This window comes from Schistocerca piceifrons, unplaced genomic scaffold (genome assembly GCF_021461385.2).
Source record: "Schistocerca piceifrons isolate TAMUIC-IGC-003096 unplaced genomic scaffold, iqSchPice1.1 HiC_scaffold_2166, whole genome shotgun sequence".
NCBI classification, from domain to species: Eukaryota; Metazoa; Arthropoda; class Insecta; order Orthoptera; family Acrididae; genus Schistocerca; species Schistocerca piceifrons.
Genome location: NW_025728082.1, coordinates 897,593 through 920,799, shown reverse-complemented (window position 1 = coordinate 920,799; position 23,207 = coordinate 897,593). Strand labels below are relative to the sequence as shown.

The window sequence follows — 23,207 nt, the reverse complement described above, 5'->3', positions numbered from 1 at the left end:
AAACTACAGAACATGAAGAAACAGAGGAGTTAAAAAATTACTATATGTCAGTCCCACTTGACATAAGAGAAGACAGCTAAAAGCAGGGAGGTGGAGAAAGGGCTACAGAAGACATCATCATACAGAAATGGAGGTCCAAAACTGACAATTAAATGGCCTTCGCTATATTTCCTTTATGGATAAAAAGTAAAACATGGTCGACAGCTCGCATGTCATTTGATAAAACAGCCGATAACTCAGACGGCAAACCCAAGTGGGAACGTAAACAGTTAAAAAATGGGCATTCTATCAGGAAGTGACGGACAGTTAAAACTTGGGTGCAATGAGTACAAAGCGGTGGAGGACCATCACCTATCAAATGACGATTACTAAAAAGACAGTTCCCAATAAACAACCTAGTTAAAATGACCACGACCCGGCGGGAGGACCGAGATGAGGTCATCCAAGCCACTGGGAATGGCTTAATAAGCTGGAGCTCATTCCCATGAAGAGAGGACCAATAGCAATGCCAAAGGGACACCACCTTCTGACAGACAGTAACACAGAGATCATTGGAGGGAATACAGGAACTAGTGGGCTGAGGTACGAGGACTGCAGCCCTGGTAGCAGAGGCAGCAGCCTCGTTTCCTGGCAGACCAATATGACCAGGAACCCACATAAACATCACACTGGCTCCACCAAGAGTGAGCAAGAGACAGTTTTCCTGGACCCACTGAACTAAGGGATGGGCAGCGTACAGCGCACATAAACTCTTAATGGTACTGAGCGAGTCTGAGCAGGGAACAATTGAAAAGTGTGTGTCGCCAGATGTACGCTGTGGCCTGAGACACGGCAAAGAGCTCGGCTATAAATAATGAGCAGTGTGCCAGAGGACCAATATCAAAATATGTGGTCACCAATGATGAACGCACACCTGACACCACTGTCAGTCCAAGAGCCACGAGTGTACAAAAAGGTACTATTGCAAAGTTCCAAGCGAAGGTAGTGAAACTGAAGGTGAGAGTGTGGCTGGAATAGTGTCCTTAGGAAATGAATGAAGGCCATGGTGAACACTGGCTGCCACAAAAAGCCAAGATAGTAAAGCATTGATACCCACCGGGAAAGTTGCAGGTAGAGTGAAGTTAAGCTTCCGGAGCAAGAGCCGAAAGCGAACTCCAGGAGGTAACAGAAGAGGGATGCGCCCCATACTGGCGATCAAAGGAACTTTTGAAGAATGAGCATAGGATAGGTGGCCACGCATGGCAGACAAACGGAATGCATATCTGCTGAGCAGAATGGCAGTAGGACAGGGATAGTTCAGCAGCTCCTGCATATAGACTCTCAAATGAGCTAGTGTGAAAGTCACTAGTGGCCAAACAGATGCCACAATTGTGGATAGTATTGAGACAGTTTAAGAGGGACAGATGGGCAGGTGCATTAACGAAACACCTGTAGACTAGTATTGAATGGACAGGGGACCGGTGCAAACATGGGAAGATGGTTTGATCTGGACCACAGGAAGTACCATTGAGGACACAAAGGACATCGAGGGACTGCGTACAGTGGACTGCCAGGTACGACATGTGGGAGGACCAAGGAAGTTTCCTATCTAACACAAGCCCCAGGAATTTCTAGTCCCAACAAATGGAACAGCAACAGGCCCAAGATGTAAGGATGGTGGAAGAAACCAACTGCGCCGCCAGAATTTCATATAAACAGTTTTGTCAGTGGAAAAGTGAAAGCCATTGTCGATGTTCCATGAGTAAAGACAATTGACACACTGCTGAAGATGCCACACAAAGAGACAAGTCCATGGAGAACTGCAATACACGGCAAAATCGTCACCGAGAGCTGTAGATGCCCAGCAGGAGACAGGCCACTATGGGGTTAATGGCGATAGCAAAGAGGATGACTCTCAGGACAGAACCCTGTGGGGTCTTCCTGGATAAAGGTGTCCGACAAGGCAGAACCTACACATACCACATACCTAGAAAACTCCGCCTTTTAAAATTTCTGAAGGAAACAGGGCAGGAGGCTAGGGAAGCCCCACGTGTAGGGAGTACGGAGGATACCAGCCCTCTAGTAGATGCCGTAGGCTTTTTCCAAATCAAAAAACACAGCCCTTGTCAGATTTCCACAAGAAAACCATTTATGACATGGGTGGACAAACTGCAGAACGACGTGCTCGAAATCCACGATCTGCAGTGATTAGTAAACTGCGAGTCTGGGGCTACCGTACCAGCCACGCATGAATCATACATTCCATCACCTTGCAAACACAGCTGGTGAGAGAAATGGGGTGGTAGCTAGATGGAAGGTGTTTGTCCTTACTGGGCTTAGGTATGGGCATGACAGTGGCCTCATGCCAGCATTTGGGAAACGGAAAACCTGCCTTCTGCCCAGATGTAGTTGTTCATATTAAGCAGAAAGTGCTTGCCCGCAAGAGAAAGAGCCATGGCAAGCTGGCGCCAGTGTTATTTTGTTCATGTATCGTTGTGACCAACTGTGGTTGAGCTAAGTTACCTTTGCTTTTCACATGTCATCTTTGGGTTGGCGGGTGAAGTGAATTGGTTGTTAGCCTTCGACAGGTAACCCTGGAGATCTTGTGACATTCGCAGGGAGATGAGTGTCAACAGCTGCCGAACGAGCATGATGACCGTTACATGTTGTGGTGTGATATTGGTTGGGCATTTTGCCGACACAGGCAGCTTGGAGATACAAGTTCTGTGACTTTGAAGGGAAGTGGTGAAGCTGTGGAACCCTCTCCCTCGTATTGTGTACCTAATATGAAGTAAGTTGTCATAATTGTGTTTGTTCACTAACACTCTCAGAGCCATTTAAACTTACTATTATGGTGAGACTTTCATAGTGCAACCTCAAGACGATGTGGAAGAGTTCAGTTGGCCTAGCTAAATGGTGGCCGTTACTTGAAAGTTTTCTCAGGAGTTTTACTAGTGCTTTGTGTCTCTTGCAATCAAATGATTTTATGCTGCCGTTTTTGAAGCCTGAACTCTATTAATACAGTTGTCCATGTGTAAGTGAGTCGAAGGTTCTGTCGAGTGTTCCTATGTTTCAGAGTTATTGGAATGTCTGTGATTCGGGCAGAAACTTTTGATTGTGCCAGCGCCTTGGCGGGGAGTGAGATGTCATCTGAGATCTAGGCCTGTCAGTGTTTAAGAACCTGGCCACTACTGGGAGTTGTTCACATATTGCCTTTCAAAGTTTAGTACTTATCTTCCTTCCAGCAAGGCAGTTTAAGCTGGTGTTTATATAAATACATATTGTATGTAGCCTGTTCGTATATGAACAAGTTTCTTTAAATGTTAGGGACTGGCAACCGGCCAAACCTTAAACTGCACAGCATCTTCTGAGTTCCTTGTGCAACCTTTTCTAGTAATATTTGTTTTATTAACACATCTGAGCATGTGAACGTTTATTTTTTAAAGATCAATGTTTCTGCTGTAGTTTTTCCTATTCAAGTGGTCCTATCATGTTATGTAATTGGATCTTAGCTTGGCACTAGTGTTCAAGTGTCATTGAATCACCTGTTACATGTAATTGTTTTATTACATGTATTTTCAGGGAAATCCTATATGGGAGTTTGAATTTCTGAAGTTTGTCAGTAATTCTGTTTTCTTAATAAGGGACTATTTGAGTACTCAGTACGTTGAGTATCTAACTGTATTTGCAAAGCTTTATCTAGTAGCTCATCCACAATTTGTAATTCTCAAATTTCTTTTTAAAGGCATCATGTCAATTAATTGTCTTAATTATGAAGTTTGACTTCTAACCATTATTCCATCCCGCTTCTCTTTTATGGTATTTAAGATATGGTGTGTAAGTGTGGTACGATTAAGGAATCACATATCACTTGGTAGCAGAAACAGAAGGGAGTGGGGGTTTGCTTTTCCTATCCTCTCCTAGTCGTTGCTTAGTAAGCGGTAAAATTGTCATTATTGTGTTTTGAGACTTGTCTGCCTATTTCAGGAAGTTACGGAACGTGAGTCTTCGAGCTTTCCCGGCAAAACTTTTTTACGGAAAGAGCAGTTGATGTATGAACTCCGTGTGTGCCAGCTGCTCCTAGACGGAAATGTGTGATTTGGTGGCCAGGCTTCATGCAACGGTTGACACTCCAATTGCCCTACCGACAGACATCGTTAGCAAGATAGGTGACTTCTTGTCGAATATCGAAACAGCTTTAAGTGCTGTAGGTCGGCCAACTGAATTTCTGGCGTCCTCTCAGCTGACGCATAAACAAATTTGTCACGTGCAGGTGCATTTAGCCCATTACTGTAATTGTTTGTCAGATATCGCTTCAATCAATCTCAATGATGCAATAGGTGCTCTCCATACTAAGGTGTTTGGTGTTGCCGGAGGTTTGCAATCACGCGCCGTAGCGCTTGCTTTAAGTGGGGGAGGTTTAAGTACTAATTCTAGGCCTTAAAATATGAGTGAGGTCACACACATTAAGGGTAATGAAGAATATCCGAGTTTATTTTCCAAGTTATCTAATCCAACCATGAATGTCTTGAAAGATATAACTGTCTTGTATATTGAAAATTTGAGCCAAATTCAATCCTTCCTGTGTTTGTTAGTCCGTCTCCGGATTCACGCTGATGCATTGCATGTTCCACAGTCTGTCATATTAGCATTATTATATCTGATGGCCAAGGGTGTGCTTAGTAGCATGATCACCGAGGAATTGGAACAACAGGGTACCTTAGTTCAGCTCTGTCAGCGTATTATTAATAGAAGGCTCTTGGCAAGCATGCGCATCGAATTAGAGCAGGAACGTTATTGGAAGGTCAAGCATGTAACGAAACCTAAGTGCAATATTTTGAGAGGGTTCGCGCAGCTGTAGTGGCGTTCGATAAGCGTGTGTCCGACCTTGATTGTATCGAACATATGTTGGAAGGCATGCAGGTACAGGATCGCGCCAGGTTGAACCTTGTACAGCGCCCTTGCTCTATGGAACAGTTTCTACATTTAGTTGATTCTATTCATGCTATTTCTTGGGTGGATGAACAGCATTACACTGCACAAGGGAAAGTAATATCTGAGGCACCAACATATAGTAACTCTATTAATACCAGTTCTAATTCAGTAGCTCAGTGTTGCTGCCGTTGCCACCATTGCCATGTGGTTGATCATTTAGTACGGGATTGTCCGGTACTTAGGAGCCCTCACTCAAATAGCTGATGAGAGGATGGGATAAAGGGGTGAGAGTACCAACTGGCAAATGAATTGTAAAGCCATTCAGACGACGCATGTTCCGGCAATCCCTTTTGTCTGTGCTAGGGTAGGACAGGAACCAGTGTGTGCATTGCTGGATTCGGTTAGTACCATATCCTTAGCTGATTATGACTGGTACATAGAATATAGACATTTGTGCAGGTTTTTGTCTCTGCAGTCACCAGTTCACAGATGTCGGGTTACCAATGGCCGAGAGTTAGCTCTAGTAGGGGAAGTGTGGGGGTGGTTGCACGTCGATAAATTCTCATGGCCTCTTAGATTTTTCGTAGCTAAGAATTTGAGGGTTCCTTTGTTGCTCGGGTGTGATTTCATCCAGCATGCTGGTTTGGTATTCAATTATGCCGGGAGTGTCTTATTTTAAGTTTGCACCTCACCACTGTCTCTGTGTTCGTGCCAGCGGTCTTGTGCAGGGAATATGAGCTAAGTTCACAATGTGCAGGCTGACATGGGTTGTCTTATGGTGCATCGAGTGCAGGCTCTCAACCAGGTCTTTGAGCGCTATCCTCAGGTCTTATCGGATAAGTTGGGGGAGACAAGAGATTCTTAAGTATGACATCCAATTAACTAATAGTGTGCCTGTCCATCAGGCCCCTTATGGCTCTCTCCACCAAAGATGAAGATTTTGAGAGTTAAAAATCAATAAGATGCTACAAGAGGGGGTGATTAAACCATCAACTTCATCCTATGCTTTGCCTGCATTTCCAGCACCTAAAGACCAGGGTAGGGATTTTCATTGATTACCAGAGGCTTAACGAAAAAGTGGTGTTGGAGTCGTTTCCCTTGCCCGATTAGCACAATTGCTTTACGTGGTTTGCTGGTGCTAATGCGTTCACCATCTTATATCTCAATCAGGCATATTATCAGATCCACCTAGCCGAGTCATCTAAGCCTGTGACAGCGTTTTGCACAGATTGGAATTTATTTGAGTTCAACCATGTCCCTTTCTGGTTGGCCACTGGTGCGGCTGTGTTGTCCCGTTTGTTGGATGTAGTCTTAGGGGACTTCAAGTTCGTCTGTGTCCATAACTATTTAGATGACTTAGTTATCTACAGTCACACCTTTGAGGAACATCTTGTTCACCCGGAGCACATTTTCCTAAGGTTGCGTTCGGCTGGCCTCACCGTGAAATCATCTAAGATCACCTTGTGCAAACAACAGATTTCTTTCTCAGGCCATGTGGTATCTGCAAAAGGTGTAAGCATCGACCACGATGGAACCAAGGCTTTATGGGATTTTCCCCCTCCCCAAAATAAGAAAGATGTCGCTCGCTTCATTGGCATGGAGAATTTCTTCTGTAAATTCATTGCTGATTTCGCCCATCTTGCAGCCCCCCTTAATGATCTTCGAAAGAAGAATAGCGATTTCATACAGGGAGAAAATCAGCAGCGAGCCTTCGTACATATTTAGACTGCAATTACTGATCCCCCGTTGTTGGCTATGCCAGACTAATAGTAAATTTGTGATACATACCGATGCCTGTCACACTGGGGTAGCGGCAGTTTTACTTCAAGAACATGAAGGGGAGAGGTGACCTCTAGCTTAGGCCTCACGGCGACTGACTGCTCCTGAATCCAACTATTCTGTATATGAATTAGAGGCTCTGCCCATTGTTTTTGCCTTGGAAAAGTTTTGTTTCTATTTGGAGCATGAAGAATTTGTATTAGAGATGGACAACTAAGCGTTAAGTTGGGTCTTGGCTAGGCCGAGGAAGACTGGCCAAATTGTACATTGGGCAGTCCGTATATCTGCCTTTTGTTTTCAAGTCAGACATATTAAAGGCTCAGATAATTCAACTGCCGATGCTCTGAGTCTTATGTTTATACCTGACTCCCAGGAAGGTCAGAAGCAAGGCTAACAGGACACAAGTGATGGGGCAATTTTGTCCAACCTTCCTAACCTGTTTGGTGGGCTTAGAGAGAAGCAGGCGCAGAACCTGTGTTGTTGTCCTATTCGAGAAAGGGTCATGGCTAGGGTTTCAGTGCCGAGTTATTGCCTCCAACAAAGAGTACTGAGTAAGTAGGGTAGTGATGATTGAGAATGGAGGCTGTGTTTGCCTACTGAGTTAGTACTGATGGTCTTCCGGTATTATCATGATTCTGTTCTTGGCATCCATTTGGGCCTGTATAAGACCTTTGCCAGGATCCATGAACATTTTGTGTGGCTCTCTTTATAGGGACATTAGGCAATTTGTTGGGCAGTGTGATCTCGGCAAAAATGCAAAGCCGGATTCTGGGGTCTCTCGTGGGCTTCTACACTCACAGTGGCAGCAGTATTCCCTTGATAAAGTTATTATCTACTGTATTGGATCATTGCCCTGGACAAAGAAAGGCAACCGTTACATCTTGGTTGTCGTGGATGCTTTCTACCGGTTTACATGGCTGCTTCCTATTCGGAGGGTCACTGTAGAAATAACCACCCAGCAATTGTTGAAGGTTATATTCTGGTTCGGATCACCGAAATCATTGGTAAGCAACAATGCACCTGCCTTTCTGTCTCTTGTGTTAAAGGCTTCTGTTTCAATCAGGGTATTAAACAAATTACCACCATGGCTTATTATCCTACAGCATCATTTGCCGAAAGAGTTAATCGGAATTTCAAAACAGCCCTAACCATCTACCATGCCCAGTCACCTGGTAGATGGGATATCACCTTGCCCTGGCTCAATCGGGAATTTAATATGGCCAAACATGAGGCAACCTGGATGACACCCACTGCGTTGATGTTTGCCTATACCATTAATTCTCCATTGTCAAACTCGTGGAGTATAAACGACCTCTTACCAATGTCCATCACTCCTCAGAGCCTCCATGGGAATTGGCAAAGGGCCAGACAGAATATCCGAGCAGCACACTGGTGACAGCAGCTTTGATATAACAAGTGTCGAGGCCATTTTCAAGAAAGATTGGAGACCTGGTTTTTATCTGTAACTTGGCGGCTCCATCTAGCCAAGATACTTATGGAAAATTAAAACTGTGACATAGGGGCCCTAGTCGTATCTGTAAAATCTTGAGCCCAGTTAACTTGGAGGTAAGGGAGATCACATCGGGCAAGCTGTTTAGGGTACATCTCAGCCAGGTTAAGATGGGATGAGTAGTGATGGTCTGTCCCAGCACTGGGCCATGTCCTCTCGCTTAGGAGGGCAAGGTTGAGCCATGACGAGCTATCGCCAATGTTATTTTGTTCATGTGTCGTTGAGACTGATTGTGGTTGAGCTGAGTTATCTTTGCTTTTCATGTGTGTTATCTTCCGGGTTGGCGGGTGAAGCGAGCTGGTTGTTAGCCTTCGACAGGTAACCCTGGAGATCTTGTGACATTCGCAGGGAGATGAGTGTCAACAGCTGCCAAACGAGCATGATGACTGTTACATGTTGTGGTGTGAAATTGGTTGGGCATTTTGCCGACACGGGCAGCTTGGAGATACAAGTTCTGCGACTTCGCTGGGAACAAAATTTGAAGGGAAGTGGTGAAGCTGTGGAACCCACTCCCTCGTATTGTGTACCTGATATGAAGTAAGCCGTCGTAATTGTGTTTGTTCACCGAGGCACTCAGAGCCATTTAAACTTATTATTATGGTGAGACTTTCAGAGTGCAACCTTAAGACAATGTGGAAGACTTCAGTTGGCCTAGCTAAATGGTGGCCATTACTTGAAAGTTTTCTCAGAAGTTTTACTAGTGCTTTGTGTCTCTTGCAATCAAATGATTTTATGTTGCCTTCTTGAAGCCTGCACTCTATTAATACAGTTGCCCATGTGCAAGTGATTTGAAGGTTCTGCCGAGTGTTTCTATGTTTCAGAGTTATTGGAATGTGTTTGTGGTTCGGGCAGAAACTTTTGATTGTGCCAGCACCTTGGCAGGGAGTGAAATGTCATCCGAGGTCTAGGCCTGGCAGTGTTTAAGAACCTGGCCACTACCGGGAGTTGTTCACATATTGCCTTCCAAATTGAAGTGTCATTGTAATTGTTTTATTATATGTATTTTCAGAGAAATCCTATATGGGAGATTAAATTTCTGGCTTTTGTCAGTAATTCTGTTTTCATAATAAGGGACTGTTTGAGTACTGAGTACGTTGGGTTTCTAACTGTATTTGCAAAGCTTTGTCTAGTGGCTCGTCCACAACTTGTAGTCTCCCACTTCCTCTTTTATGGTATTTAAGATATGGTGTGTAAGTGTGGTACAATTAAGGAACCACATATCAGAAAGGTGCTGCAGCATCTGAATGTGAACAGCGTTTGGCCCTGGGGTGGAGGATCGGGATGAGGTGAGAGTATGATCTAGCTCCCTCATAGTAAAGGCAGCAATGAAGCACTCATGATTCTGAGAAGAGAAGGGTACCACCTGAGCCGCCTCCGCTCATTTAAGATGGAGGAATGCAGGGTTATAGTGGGAGGAGCTCAAAACTCTGTAAAATGGTGACCAAAAGTGTTGGAGATAGCAATAGGGTCCATAATGACATCATCTGCTGCTATGTTGCTGGAAATTGAGGAATGGATCTTGGTCCCAGAGAGCTGTCTGAGGTTGTCCCACATCAGGGAAGAATGAGTGGATCTGTTGAAATAACTAGTGAATGAAATCCAGCTAGCCTTCTTGCTACCCCGAAGAATGCGATGACACTGTGCATGCACCTGTTTATAATGAATGCAGTTTGCCATTGTAGGATGGCAGTTATGAATGTGGAGAGCACGTCTCCATGCGCAAATAGTGTTGCAGCTTACCTCAGTCCACCAGGAGACCGGGACATAGCGTGGTAAAGAAAAGAGCAAGTGCAAGGAATGGAATGTTCTGCTGTGCTAACGATAACGGTTTTAAGATATTCCACCTGGTCATCACAACTGAGGAAATGTTGTTCTTCGAAAGTCATCAGGGAGGTGTAAAGCTTCCAGTTGGCCTTAGTTAGCTGCCATTTGGATGTGCACACTGGTGGAGTAAGAGTCAGCAAATGAATAGCACATGGGAAGTGGTCGCTAGAGTATGTGTCAGAGAGAACAGACCACTTGAGATGACAGGCAAGCTGTACAGTGCAGAAGGATAGGTCCAAATGGGAATAGGTGTGCCTGGAGTCTGAGAGGAATGTGGGTGCGCCTGTGTTAAGGCAGAAGAGGTTAAGTTGATTAAGAAGGTCAGTCAAGAGGGCACCTCTCCGACAGGTTCTGACAGAGCACCAAAGGGGACTGTGAGCATTAAAGTCAACAAGTAGCAGAAAGGGGTGAGGTAGCTGCCCAATAAGCTGGAGGAAGTCTGTCCTGTTGACATCAAATGATGGAGGGATATTAACAGTACAAAGGGAAAAGGTCATGTGAGGAAGGAAAAGGCGAACGGCAACAACTTGAAGATGGGTAGTCAGGGAGATGGGTTGAACATGATCATCATCCCAAATGAGCAACATAACTCCCTCATTAGAAGGAATGCCGATCTGAAGGTGATAGAGCGAGGCTGGAGTCGTGTCCTTAGGAAGCGAATGAAGGCCAATGTTAACACGGGCTGCTTCATGGAGCTAAGGTGGTGAAGGGTTCACACCAACCAGGGAAGTTGCAGGTAGTGTGAAGTTAAGCCGCCGGAGCAGGTGCCGAAAGAGGACTCCAGGAGGTAAAGGAAGAGGGACATGCCCCATACTGGTGATCAAAGGAATCATCGAAGATTGAGGCATAGGATGGGTGGCCATGCATGGCAGACAAATGACATGAATACCTGCTGAGGAGAAAGTCATGGTGGTAGGACAGTGGTAGTTCAGCAGCTTCAGCAAACAGACTCTCAACCAGGCTAGTGTAAAAGGTGCCGAGGGCCAAACAGATGCCACGGTGACGGATAGTGTTGAAATGCCATAAGAGTGACTGACATGCAGATGCATAAGCAAAGCACCCATAGTTGAGTTTTGAACAGACAAAGGACTGGTACAAGCAGAGGAGGATGGTTCTATCTGCACCGCAGGAAGTACCATTGAGGACACGTGGGACATTGAGGGACCGCATACAGTGGGCTGCCAGGTAAGACGCATTGTAGGACCAAGAGAGTTTCCTTTCGAGCATGACCCCCAGGAATTTCACAGTTCCAATGCATGGAAGAGTAACAGGCCCAAAATGTAAAGGTGGTGGGAGAAACCAATTGCGCCACCAGAAATTCAAAGAGAGAGTTTTGTCAATGGGAAAACGAAAGCCATTGTTGATGCTGCTGGAGTAAAGACAATCAAGAAATCGCTGAAGACGCCGCTCAGTGAGACAGGCCCGCAAAGAGCTACAATAGATGGCAAAATCATTGACAAAAAGGGAGCCAGAGATGCCCGGCGGGAACAGGCGATTACAGGGTTAATGGTGATAGCAAAGACGATGACGCTCAGGACAGAACCCTGAGGCACACTGGTTTCCTGGATAAAGGTGTCCGACAAGGCAGAACCCATATGCATCTTGAAAACTGTCTTTTTCAAATTCCTGAAGGAAACAGGGCAGGCAGCCATGGAAGCCCTACGTGTAAAGAGTATGGATGGTACTAGTTCTCCAGCAGGTGTCTTAGGCTTTCTCCAAATCCAAAAACATGGCCACAGTCTGGGATTTCCACAGAAAACCATTCATGACATGGGTGGATAAAGCAACAATATGGTCAACTGCAGAATGCCGCCACACTCAAAATCCACCCTGTGCAGTCATTAGTAAATTGCGAGACTCGAGCCACCATACCAGCTGGCGTTAATCACACGTTCCATCACCTTGCAAACACAGCTGGTGAGAGAAATGGAGCAGTAGCTAGAAGAAAGGTGTTTGTCCTTACCGGGCTTAGCTATGGGTATGACGGTGGCTTCACACCAACGCCCAGAAAATTTATATTCTGAATGGACAGCATCTGGCTTTGGGGCAGGGGATCGGAAGGAACTGAGAGCACCATCTAGCTCTCTCATAGTAAAGGCAGCATTGTAGCACTCATAATTCTGAGAAGAGAAGGGTATCTCCTGAGCCTCCTCCACTTGTCTCCGATGGAAGAAGGCAGTGTGATAGGGGGAAGGGTTCGAAATTTCCATAAAATGGCGGCCCGAGGTGTTGGAAATAGCAAAAGGGTCCACGATGACATCGTTCGCTACTGTCCGGCCGGAAATTTGTGAATGGATCTTGGTCCCAGAGAGCCATTGGTGGTTGGCCCACACAACTGAGGAAGGGGTGGAACTGTTAAAGTAACTAGTGAACTAAATCCAGCCAGCATTTTTTCTATCCTGAAGAACGCAATGACGTTTTGCATGCATCTGTTTATAATGAATGCAGTTTTCCATCATAGGATGACCGTTAAAAACGCGGAGAGCACATCTCCGCGGGCAAATTGCGTCATGACATGCCTCAGTCCACCAAGGGACTGGGACACAGTGTGGTAAAGAGGAAGTGCGAGGTATGGAATGTTCGGCAGTGGTAAGGATTATGTTTGTGAGATATACCACCTGGTTATCTCAACTGAGGTTATCTTGTTCTTCAAAGTTCGCCAGGGAGGAGTAAAGCCACCAGTCAGCCTTAGTAAGCAGCGATTTTGGTGTGCACGCATGTGGGGCAGGAGTCAGCAGATGGATAGCACATGGGAAATGGTCACTCAAGTAGGTGTCAGAAAGAATAGATTACCCAAGACGATGGGCAAGCCGGGCAGTGCAGAAGGATAGGTCCAAATGGGAATAGGTGCGTGGGAGTCAGAAAGGAATGTGGGTGCTCCAGTGCTAAGGCAGAAGAGGTTGAGCTGATTAAGAAGTTCAGCCAAGAGGGCACCTCTCTGACAGGTTTTGGGAGAACCACAAATGAGATGATGCACATTAAAGTCACCAAGTAGCAGAAATGGGTGAAGTAGGTGCCCAATAAGCTGAAGGAAGTATTCCCTGGTGACATTGAATGATGTAGGAATGTAAATGGTACAAAAGGAAAATGTCAGGTGAGCAAGGAAAAGGCAAACTGCAACAGCTTGAAGATGCATAGTCAGGGGATGGGTTGACTATGAATGTCATCCTGTATGAGCAGCATGATGCCTCCATGAGATGGAATGCCACCTTTAGGGGGAAGGTCAAAACGAACTGGGAAGAAACTTGAGCCCAAAGCAGTCATGAGGAAGCAATTTTGTTTCCTGAAGGCAGAGTACAAAGGGACGCTGCAATGTTAAAAGCAGCCATAAATCCCCTTTGTGGGGCCAAAGGCCACGAACGTTCCATTGGATGAGAATCATGAAGAGGAAGAAGTGAAGGGGTCACCTCAGTGGCTGCCGAGTGACAGTCTGCGAAGACACTCAGCTACAGGGCACAGAAGCATCGGCTTGCTTGTGCTGTTGGTCTGTAGAGTCCAATGCAGAAAAACAGGTGGTGGTGTCCACCGGTGACACGGAGACCGGCCGGCCTAAGGTATAACATGGCAATACCATCAAAGAGCATCATCTTCAAGTCTGCGAAGGAGAAGATTGTTTGCCTTTGTTGGACTTCTTTGAGCCTTTCCGGTTAGCAGAGGAAGACACAGGTATCAGTTGGATGGAGGGACATAGGATGTCTTCACAGGAGTACTCCTTCTGTCCTTTCTGGCCTCCCTGTTGTGTATCTGGTAGCTTCGCCCCTTGAGGTGAGAGTTTGATAGCTTGTTGTACAGCTGGATGGAGGGATGGTGATGCTGTCTTGACACTGGGTGATTCCACAAACTCAGAGCTGAATGTAAGGTCACACGGCTGTGTGGCCATGTCCTCCATGGAGCAAGAGGTAGCAAGAACAGAACTGTAAGTGCCAGACGGGAGAACACAGGGTTTGCGACTAGACAATAGCTTGCAGCCGACTGGGTAAGGCACTTTTTCCTTTACCCAGATCCTCTGCACAGCCTGCTCATTAAGATACATGGAACAATCCTCAGAGAAGGTGGTGTGGCCACCATTGCTGTTGATACAGTGGGGAGGAGGTGGTGCATAATCACCCTCATGCGCATCCCTACCACATGTTACACATTTGGCTACATGTCGACAATACATTCTAGTGTGGTTGAAACAATGACACTGGTAGCAGCACATTTGGTTTGGAATGTACAGTTGGACTGTGATAATTTCACAGCCTGCTTTGATCTTTGATGGAAGCACGATTCTATAAAGGTGAGAAAAAGAGTGCAGATGGGCACTAAGGAGGAATCTACCTTTTTTCATCACCCAATGGACGGCAATGATACTCTGATCAGAGAGGTAAGACTGGATTTCAGCCCCTGTCAGACTATCGAGCAGCCTAGTGTAGGTAACACCATGGGAAGAATTCAGAGTTCTGTTGCCCTTGACACAAACAGGATAGCCATGGAGAAGCAAGGCAGCAAGCAGTTGTTGGGTTTGAGAATCAGAAGTTGTCTCCGAAAGCAAGTGCCATTCCATAAATGAGAGCACGATTTCACAGGGCCAGCAATACCATCAACACCTTTCTGAATAGTAAACGGATTTATCGTTGTGAAGCACTGACTGTCTTCATTACATGAAAACATGAGGAACAGTGGTGCAGCTGGCAGTGTCTTTGAATCATTATCCTCATTCCATTTACGTTTTGTAGATGCTGACTGTGAAGATAATTGGCCCATTGCAAGAAAATCCCCCATGATTGCCAGCATCTCCGATGGCCACTCCTTCCAACTGGGGGAGCCCTTCACAAGGGGGCACACCCACCTTACGTGATTGTTCACACCTCAGGTCACACTTTCCAAACACCTGACAGAGGGACCAATCAGCAATATGGTAAGGTAGCAGCTTAGGCAATCACCCCTCCCTGGGCCTGGCCTGTGCCTGTCAACCTGGGGCTAGGAATTACCCAGGCACCTGTTATGAGTCAGAGGTATGGGCTGGCCATCAGGAGTGCACAGGGAGGAAGACGAAAAAGAGTAATCTCTAACTCTGAAATGGAGGAATGAGACAAGAAGGGAGACTGTTCTTATGTCAGCGACACACAATGTGGATCATTCCAATAACACACCAGACATTTTCCCCAAGGGAGGGGAAAAAGAGTAGCAAGAGGATAGACATACAACACAGAAGGGAAAAGATTCTGCAAAGGCCAGAGCCCATGGTGGCCACAGAGTGGCGTGCTCCCTCGGGAGTGAAGTATGAGTGCCTAAAATAAAAGAAACACTTAACAGGTGGATTACTATTAGAAGCATCAAAACACAAGAAAGACAGGATCCAGAGTACCGGCTGGCAAGGAGAATTTGTAACAGATAACAATGCTACATATACAAAAAGTAAGAGGTCAGGGAAGAAGCAATACATTCTCTATTGCTTCTTTCTTCAAATTGATCCACTACAATTTTCAGTTTCCCTCCAACAAACTGAATTAAATAAAAATCTTGCTAAACAATGTGAGTGATTTCTGTTTCATGCTTTACCAAGCACTGGTTGAATAAAGTCTTGTTAGAACAGTTCAAATTAGTTGCCAAATTTTGTAAATTCTCAAGCACTCTGGTAGCTGCATATGTGTCAGATAATATATAATCCTCTAATATAACGAAATTTGACAACTCTCACACAGAATGAGACAGTTGTCAAATCAAACTATTGTGATCTCTGTATACAGACCACCAAAGTTTCATAAAGTTTTTTATTATCAGACCATAGAGTTGATGAAAAATTTCAACATACTCCAGATAAATATAATCATGTGTTAAGACTAACACTAATTTCCCCAAATCCAATAAATTTAAAGGTGAAGTCAAGGATTTGCTGAAGTCCTTGGCTTAAAACCAGCTGTAACTAATCCAACTCATATAACTAGTACTTTAGAAAATAATTAAAAAAAAAGTGGTTTGTTAGACTACAACAAGGAACTTCATGGAAAAAACAGTACAATAACTGACCCCACTGTAGTGGCAGGTAAATTTTAAAGATACTTTTCAAATATAGCACAACACCTGCTTACCAAACATAACAATACACAAACCAACAGAATAAACTACAACCAGATTCAAAAATATGTACAAGAATACATTTCGTGCCTCCTATAACACCTGAGGAATTATCTAAAGTTATAAACAACTACCCAATAAAAATACCTTGGGTGCTGAAGAAATACCGGATATTATCATCAAAGCAAGTGTATTCATTGTAGAACATATTCACAATTCGTCAGGCACGAGTGGCGTATTGCCTAAAAATCTGGAAACTGCAAAAGTAACACCACTGTACAAGAACAGAAGACATGTGAAGCTGCAAACTATAGGAGTTTTTATGCGCTTCAGCAAAATTCTTGAGAAACTGTTTGTTAGGTGATTAGCAGCCTTCCTAAATAAAGGGATGATAAGCAATTCACAATGTGGATTTCAAACTTGCAGATCAACTCTGTCAGCTGTTTTCACCTTCCTATACAAAAACAGCACGTTTCCGGCATACTCCTTGACCTTGGTGAAGCTTCCGATGTAACTGATCATGACATTCTGTTGCAGAAACTAAGTAACTATGGAATGCCAGGCCTACCAAACAACTGGTCCAGTCTTATCCATGATCAACAACAAATCACTCAAATTGAATACTAAGATACAAATACATATAAAATTTCTAATTTATACAACAAAGTGCAAAAAAACCGGATGAGAACATTAAAGGACAGTTCTTGTGTTCATTCTTTTCAATCTCTTAAGTTAACCATCTAGCAGAAAATTTAACTAATGGGGCCACAGTACTTCTCGCAGATGACAAATACCCCAATTAAGTCACATCATGAGGACACTTTAAAAAGTTGTGGATTTAACACAATACTTAACACAGTGGTTCAGAACTAAGTAGCTAGTAATAAATACCTGAAGAACCAGTGACTCAGTTCCTACACTGCAAAGAAACTCAACCCTGCAACATCTATTTTTTTTACATTAGCGGAAAAACTGTCATTGGTGTGTGAAATAAAATTTTTAGTGAACATATAAAAAATAAATAAATAAGAAATGGGAGAAACAGCTGGATAACATAAATGAAAAATTAAATACACTAACACATGCTACAAAAATGGGTTAACGGAAACGTCCAATTCCACCCGTCTGCTTTGAGCAATGATTGGCAGAAACAACCATTCACAACAACTCCCATATCACGACTATGATGTCATTCCACGAAGGAAAAATATATCCAAAAACAAAGTAGATGTGACTCACCAAATGAAAGTGCTGGCAGGTCGACAGACACACATACGAACACAAACATACACACAAAATTCAAGCTTTCGCAACAAACTGTTGCCTCATCAGGAAAGAGGGAAGGAGAGGGAAAGATCGTCTTTCCCTCTCCTTCCCTCTTTCCTGATGAGGCAACAGTTTGTTGCGAAAGCTTGAATTTTGTGTGTATGTTTGTGTTCGTATGTGTGTCTGTCGACCTGCCAGCACTTTCATTTGGTGAGTCACATCTACTTTGTTTTTGGATCTATGATGTCATTACATAGACATGACAACAAACAGAAAAATAGATCGAAAAACCATCAAACACATATTTCTCCAAAAACATAATGAAACTAACAGGACAAGCAGGGGAAATTAGGGGTTTTTGGGTGGGGACAAATTAAAAAACACACGCACTAAACCAAACGATAAAATAAAACTACCTCAACCTTCCCAAAATCAACAGAAAATAATATCCACTGGAATCTAGCACTTCCCTTGCCCTATACAGGTCAACAGAAACTACCGAAAAAAAAAGAAAAAATAAACACCACAATAATCACTACCTCAAAAAACACAAGACAAAATTGGAATCTAACACTTCCTTTGACCTATATAGGTCAGCAGAAAATACAGATACCAAACCACCCACAGTTACAGCCACACATTGAAACTGAATACTTTCCTTCACTTATAAAGACCGACAGAAACTCACATACCACCCCCCCCACACACACACACACACACACACAACCAACCAACCAACCATTTAAACAAACAAAAAATAAACAAAAGTAAACAACTTGCCACAAAAAAGCTCTGGCACTGCCCTCTAGGCCACACACACACACACACACACACACACACACACACACAAAATCAAAGCCCTTGAAAGAAATAATAACCAAAAACAAAAGCAATCACACACTACAACTAAAAAAACTATAACAAAACAAATCCTCCACAGCATAATCAAAAAACCACGACCACCCCACACCCACCTACCTCCCCAAACCTTACCAAAACCCCCACCCCCCTCCTTCCCAAACCTAACCAACCCACAACCTTCAACCTATACATCTTACTGACAGCCCTTAAAAAAATCCCTAAAAATAAAACGGCCCTCAGGGACGCTCTTCCGCCAACAGTACTCATCTAAATGAGCCTGAAGGCTAGAAGAGCCCCTCTTCCCCCTCCCAATAACAGATTTAACAGCCTCGCAAAACCCCTCTATAGTATTAGTACAGGCTCCACTCTCGAAATTCTTAAATTCGACATTGTGGTTAACTACTAAATGCTGGTACCCCTCCCGACCCAACCCGCTATAAGAAGAAAACCCATCTGAAACTACAGTACTACCCTCTTCTCCATATTCCTGACCCAACCCACTAACTCCCTTTTTGTACAATGCTCAACAACTCTAAAAACACATTCTGAAGACCCAGCCCCCAATACCACAGCTCCCCACACCCATAAACCAACCACAGGCTTACCCCTCCCATACTTTCTCCTCCCAAACTGCGACTTGTCAATCTCTATAACCACCCGAGGCCCACCCAACTTACCCCTGTATTTAATGCATTCAAAACAAACCTCATGACAAAAAGAATACCAGTCAAGCACCGTTCGCTCACTCACACCCACCTCATGCACACAGAAACTGTGAGAGGATTGATAGCAAAAAATGATAACTCATCAACACAATCTCACGCATGTCCAACCTAGATTTCTCGAACCAGGTACCTCAACATATGGAGCGCCATACGTTATCCCTCCAACAGCTTCACATACAGCTGTCCCTGGTCCACGACACCAGAACTTTGGTAAGCATCATAGGTTCTCCACACAACAAACGCCGCACAAATTCTGCCAAACGACCGAAAAGTTGTAGGAACTCTAAAAGCGACAAGGGAGTGTCGCCCATTAGCCCCCATAACCAAAAACTATTAATCTTCTGGGTCATATCCATACCTAACAAAGACATAACAACAGTAATATAAAAAATTCACACACGGCAAACCGAAAACGACACTACAGTAACTTAGGCATAAAAAAAACTACACCATCAACTCACCGCAAAATATTCCACTAGACACAGTCAGCACCACAACAAAGCCCATCAACGTCTACCACTCAAATGAACCCAATACGACACAACCCACAAACACCACCAGATAGCACCGCCGACTGCATCAACACGACACCTACAAACACGCGACGCTCACAAACTAAACTTCACGCCATCGTGACATCTCACACCACAACCACCTTACATCACGGGTCAAAGCCGACGGGTGGAATTGGTCACTTCGGTTGATCCATAAAAATCCTTTCACAAAAAAACAATGTACCATGGCACTATCCAGTCATTAGCCTACTGCTGCATGGAATTATCTTTAGTGGGAATTTTATAATTAGCAGAAAAAAATTAACTACAGAAACCAATTGTCAGAATAATAAATGATGCTGAATCCAGACTCCTAAATACCTACAGTTAAGTGTCCCAACATCTTATGTTCCTTCCTTGTTTATGAATCTATGAAGTACTTATCTTCACAAAAGTAAGCACATTAGCAGAAGAAAATATCTTCAAGAATAGCTGTGATTTTTCACTCATATTATGCAGAAGCATAACCTACACGTCAAGAGTTCATACGTACAAATATTTCTGTAGTAGCGTATGATACTGGTATGTTGTACAAACACATGCGGGTCAACAGAAACATCCGATCTCACGCGTCGGCTTTGACCCGTGACGAGTATAGCATATGTCAGAAATATATTTTTAAAAACAAATAATATGATTGAGGGAATAGTATGGTTAAGAACATTTGATTATTTACACTGCTTTTTATGGTGTTCCAAAAACAGAGAAACAGACCAGAAGCAGTGGTCGAGCATGTACTTTTCCATTTTCACTTTAAACTTACGTGAATATGGTATCCTGTTTCAGAAGAGATGGCATGTGTGGAAATACGGAAGCGTCCGATCCAACCCGTCGGCTTTGATCCATGACGTCACAAATATTGCGGAAACGACCATAAACGACAATTCCAATATGGCGGATATAAAAACGTTGCATACGTATCACAAAGACGAAAACACATAGAAAAACAACACACACAAAGGTTTCACAAGAACAATCTGCTAACATTGATAGCAAACAAAGATAATAATAAACAAGTGGTACTCAAGGCCAGGCGGGGGGGGGGGGGGGTGCTGCGCCCCCCCCCCTGACCCCCCCACCACCCCGCCAAAAAAAAACTCCCAACCTAACCTCGTATTCAGGGCTAAGCTACAGATCAATGTGTAGGTCAATCAAAAGATAAAAAAAAGAAACAAATAAAAAAAAAGAAAAATACCATATTGATTCATTAGACATAACGAGTAGCGACAAAACATATAGACCATAAAGATTGAACAATCTAATGGCAAACTGATAAAAGCCTCATAGACGACGTTAAAACAAAAAGTATAGTAAAAAGGTAAACTATATATTACAGGCTCTAAAACTCCTACTAAGGTAACGTCAACGAGGCAACATCTACAAACACGCCACACTCACAAACCAAACTCCGCGCCGTAATGACGTCACACACCACAACACCCTTACGTCACGGGTCAAAGCCGACGCGTGAGATCGGATGTTTCTGTTGACCCCTATGTATTTACCATATAAAACCTGATCTGTCCCATACTGTGTGCGAACTATGTACTAAATTACTATTTGCATGGTCAATAAAGAAATACAAATATTTAACAGTATTGGCTAAATGGATGCATCGTCTGTATCAACAGCATGGTCACGTGATAGTCCAGTACGCATGGAAAATGCAATTACATCAGATTCAGAACCTGAAAGATTGGTAAGTTTTGATCTTTTACGTAGATGTTTTTCTAGTTTAAAAGAAATTAATTCTGTGGGGGTTCTTGCATAATTGCAGATACTTGTGGGCATGTGCACTGGCTTACCCTTTTGCAGAATAAACTGCAGTCTTTCAAACTTAAAACTTTGGATATTTTTGTAGGTGTCAATTTTCCATTTCTTGGCCTTTTATTTTATTGATATGCTAACTCCATGCTCCGTCAACGTGACATGAACAGCGTAACTGTTCAGTTCCTGGCCCACACAAACAACCTACACTATGTGATCAAAGTATCCGGATACCTGGTTGAAAATGACTTACAAGTTAGTGGCCCTCCATCGATAATGCTGGAATTCAATACGGCGCTGGCCCACCCTTAGCCTTGATGACAGCTTCCACTCTCGCAAGCATACGTTCAATCAGGCGCTGGAAGATTTCTTGGGGAATGGCAGCTCATTCTTCACGGAGTGTTGGACTGAGGAAAGGTATCTATGTCGGTCGGTGAGGCATGGCACGAACATCTCAAAGGTGTTATACAGGATTCAGGTCAGGACTCTGTACAGGCCAGTCCATTACAGCGACGCTATTGTCGTGTAATCACTCCCCCACAGGCCGTGCATTATGAACAGGTGATCGACCGTGTTGAAAGATGCAATCGCCATAGACGAATTGCTCTTTGACAGTGGGAAGCAAGAAAGTGCTTAAAACATCAATGTAGGTCTGTGCTGTGATAGTGGCATGCAAAATAACATTGGATGCACGCTCCTTCCATGAAAAACACGACCTCACTATAACACCACCGCCTCCGAATTTTACTGTTGGCACTACGCACACTGGCAGATGACGTACACCGGGCATTCGCCATACCCACACCCTGCCATCGGATTGCCACATTGTGTACCGTGATTCGTCACTCCACACAGCTTTTTTCCACTGTTCAATCGTCCAATGTTTAGGCTCATGTATTAAGAACGCAGTCGACCACGTCTGACATGTGCAACTGTAACTGTATTTCTTCGCCACATAAAAGTACAAGGCGCATGGGAAGCCTTACCTTAAATCACCAAGCACTAATAATGTATACAGCTGAATTCTGTAGCTATCCGTACTGCGCATATCATCTAGCATCTACCCAAACGAAACCGCTACAGTACTTCTTCGGCTACTCTGTTTGACACTGATTTGACAAGACCAGAAATCATGTTTGTCAATTTGGGGCAGCGTTGCCAACTGTGACACGTATTTCGTCTAACCAACTCCATCTGCCGGAAATCGACCAGAAAAAGTACTTGTATTACGGCCCGTCCACACGCAACGATCTGTCTGCGCAAATGTCTGCGCACATCACATCTGCGCAGACAGATCGTTGCGTGTAGACAGAAGATTTGCACCAACCTGAGGTGTGTGCAAACCTGGAAGTTGGAGTTGGAGGTTTGAGCGAAACCTCTCAAATCTGTGGGTTCAAACCACATCTGCACAGACAAGTTGGAGCATGTGTACAGGAGATCGCCGCAAATCTGGCGCGAAACAGCTGTTTACTCAGTCTAGTGTTTGTATTTGTGCGTACAGGGCATTAAAATGGCTGATACTCGTCAGTGTTCTCGAGAGTTTGTAAGTGAATTCATTGAAATATATAGAAACCACCCATGTTTGTGGAAGATTAAAAAGTAAAGAATATAGTGACCGAGACAAAAAGACAGCAGCATACAATGCTCTAATTGAAATATTGCGGGCAGTTGACGCCTCGGCAAACAGGGAAACGGTAATTAAAAAAAAATTCGTTGCGAACTGGCGAAATTATTTGCGGATGAATGTCTAAACTTATAATTATCTCTTAAAGCTTGTAACCCCTCATATTATGAGAAAAAATACTTGTATGAGAAGGGCAATTTCTCCTCATGAACGGCTGGCGGTAACATTAAGATTCCTAGCAACAGGAAGGAGCTACAAGGATTTGGAATTTTCAACTGCAATATCGAAACAAGCGTCGAGTAAAATAATACCCAACACATTTG

At 43.9% G+C, this 23,207-nt stretch overlaps 1 long non-coding RNA gene across 1 annotated transcript in view; it reads right to left on the bottom strand.

The window, feature by feature from the left end:
• Positions 1–22,399, bottom strand: part of LOC124742166 — a 41,481-nt gene extending 19,082 nt beyond the window's left edge. The window contains exon 1 of the long non-coding RNA XR_007010204.1: positions 22,247–22,399. This is a non-coding gene — a long non-coding RNA (uncharacterized LOC124742166). The remainder of the gene's footprint in view (positions 1–22,246) is intronic.
• Positions 22,400–23,207: the final 808 nt, after the last annotated feature.